The sequence below is a fragment of the Mangifera indica genome, chromosome 14 (genome assembly GCF_011075055.1).
Source record: "Mangifera indica cultivar Alphonso chromosome 14, CATAS_Mindica_2.1, whole genome shotgun sequence".
NCBI classification, from domain to species: domain Eukaryota; kingdom Viridiplantae; phylum Streptophyta; class Magnoliopsida; order Sapindales; family Anacardiaceae; genus Mangifera; species Mangifera indica.
The window spans coordinates 9,634,216-9,637,160 of NC_058150.1; the positions used below are offsets into that span (position 1 = coordinate 9,634,216).

Sequence of the window (2,945 nt, forward strand, 5' to 3'; positions counted from 1 at the left end):
AGTTCGAGGTGAATAAGATTTGGAAGATTTTGCAAAATACAGTGGATCTTCCTTTAATCAATAAAAGGGTTAATATTTGAATTTTCTATAATTAATAGATGAAAAGGTATTTGCACCCAACCTGGGGCGGAATGTAGTAATTTGGCTCAACTCAAATGACGTAGCACATTTAATAATTGCAACTTACATCACATGAGCCGAAAAACATAATTAAAAAGTATAAATCAAAAGTAACGTTACCACTTCTCGCCCTTTTTTAAAATGAGCACATGCCTACAAACATTAAATAAATCTGATCTCTTTCTTCCTCTCGCGTTTCCAACCGTTTGATCCTCTCTCTCTTGTTCGTTTTGCTTATTATTTACAAGAAATTAACCACATTGTTTTCTGAATCGACGTTTTCAAGAGGTATTTGTTGTTTCTCTGGCCTCAGTTTGTTTCTTTTGTGGATTGACTTCTTGTTGGTGCTTCGTAATTTATTAATTTGATGAAGTAGAAGTATGTGTTAATGAGATCTGCTTCTGGTATGATTCAAGATTTTGATTTCTTTCTTTGTTCCCTTGGGTGAGACACGTTTCTGCAATTAAAGATTTGTAGCTGCTTGTTGGTGCTTCGTAATTTATTAATTTGATGAAGTAGAAGTATGTGTTAATGAGATCTGCTTCTGGTATGATTCAAGATTTTGATTTCTTTCTTTGTTCCCTTGGGTGAGACACGTTTCTGCAATTAAAGATTTGTAGCTGTTTGTTGGTTTGTTCAAAATTTTTGTGACCTTTGGGCATAGATATAGTCATTACATTGCAAAAGAAAGAAAAAAGAGAGAAGGGTTTTCGATATATTCGGAGGCTAATGAAAGATTTGAGTTCCACTCTTGAGGGAGGTTCTTTTTTATTTTCTGTAGTGTTAATTTGATGTATGTCCTTCGGATTATAGATTCTTATTGGCCTTTAAGTTGTATGGAGCCGGCAGTTATCTCCATTAATAATAAATCAGATCAGTTTCTTGAGTTTCACTTATCTGAAAGTTTGTTAGACAGCTAAATCCTCTTTTCTGTTGCTAATTGAACTAGCAACAGTAAATGTGGAACCTTAATAAGTGTTACTGTCATCTGTATAAGCAAGTTAGTATTGTTGCTCTGTCAAATTGAGTTTTTGAAATTACAATGATGAAGAGAAATAAATTTTGATCAGGTGCGGAAATGCTCCATCAGTCATAAAATTTTAAATTGAGATAAAAGCTTCTAACAAACAAACACAGGTTTTGAATCTTGAGCAAGAGGCTTCAAACTTATTCATGCTTAACCTGTTTCTTATGTTAGTGTTAATCCCGATTTATTAGAAAATAATGGATATGAAAATTCTCTCTTTTTATTAGGTTATATGTTTGAATGTGAGTAATGAATAATTTTGCTTTAGTGCTAAATTAGGCTTTTAGTTAAGTGGAGATGGAATTCATAAAAATTTCAATTTTTGATTCTTTACATAAATTTTTTTATTTAATTCTTTATTAGGGTGCATATATTATCTGTTGTACCTGACTGTGATTTGGTTCCATATTGGTGCTCTGCTGAAGTAATTCATGTTGCTGAAGAATTTGATGGAAGACAAGCAACTGGATTTTAATCAACCATTTTTATCTGTGAGGCGGTTCTCATCAACAGTGACCACCTCAGAAGCTGAGGTTAAAAGGAAAACAGTCAATACTGTTCCCAAAATACCTGCTCTCCCTGTTTACAAGTCAGAGTTGAAATCAGGTCCGATTGGGAACCCACAAACTATTCCTTTCGTGTGAGAGCAAATGCCAGAAAGGCCCAAGAATGATAGCAAATCACAAACTCAAGCTCCTGAGCAACCTCCCATTGTTCCAAAGCTTCCACCTGGAAGGAAATCATATAGTTGTTCTTTGTTTGGTACACTTAATTGTACAAGATTTCAGGGTTCCAAGTCTCCCTCAGTTGATCCCAAGTGGAAAACTATTGTCAAAACCTCGAATGGACACCATGGACATTTACGTTTCTCAGAGGTTATTTGCAACTTTCATTTCCATTTATTTTATCTTTACCAGAATGCAATCCAATTTAAGCTAAATTCTGGTATTCAATGTCTTTGTCTTTCAGGAACTACGTACACCTATTCTAGAAGCATAAAACAATAGAAACCTTAAGCCTATGGAATCATGTATACAGTTGGTTGTGAAGTCCATAATTTAAATGGCTTCAAGGCTTCTCAAAACACTTTCTCATCTCCTCGAAAAATTTTCTCCTCAAAGTCCGAGATGCTTCTTCCTATACTTAGTATACAGCGGGTAATTGTAAATCTCTCTGCCCATTTATATTCCTGTAATAAGAAGTTGCATTTAGTCCAAGAGTTAAAATTATGCCTACAAACAAACTGTATAGACTCTGTACAAACTGAGTTTCTAGCTTGTGATTGTTCACTTTTAATTCATGCTTCCTGGTGACATTGTTACCTACTTGTCATATGTTGACACCATGACAGGAAGCAAAATGTTCATGATGTGAGTTATCACCTCCATGCAAATAAGCATTTTGGATATTTTATTGGGAAGTTCTCTGTTGTTTTCTCTACTGGCAAAGGCGAGAGATCGCCATGAGAAGTTTGTGACCTTGTAATGGTTTTTTGCTGGAAGGGGTCTTGAGTTTGTAATAGTGTCATTAGGGTAGTATTGCCTATTCAATAGATCAAGGTGTTGATGACATTAGTCAGACCTTCAATGATATCACTCAACCGATCCTTATTAGGCATTATTAGTTGTACTTCAACAAGTGTTGCTAATTGGTTCTTAGCAATAGGCATAGGTCCATTTACTAGACACTTATTTGTTGCAATTCGCACATATTTTTCTAAAAGAAATTCTAATCACACAATAAGACACTTTTCTACTTTGCATGGTTGTTTCATCAATCTCAATGATATCAATGATCA

General features: G+C 34.6%; 1 long non-coding RNA gene across 2 annotated transcripts; it reads left to right on the forward strand.

Moving 5' to 3' along the window:
* The first annotated feature begins 231 nt into the window (after nucleotides 1–231).
* On the forward strand, nucleotides 232–2,567 carry LOC123196007. Of its 2 annotated transcripts, none has more exons than XR_006497564.1 (3): nucleotides 232–408; nucleotides 1,511–2,022; nucleotides 2,117–2,567. It is a non-coding gene; the product is annotated as an uncharacterized LOC123196007 (long non-coding RNA). The 2 variants fall into 2 exon arrangements; XR_006497563.1 differs by having other exon boundaries at nucleotides 235–408; nucleotides 1,573–2,022.
* The last annotated feature ends 378 nt before the right edge of the window (nucleotides 2,568–2,945 follow it).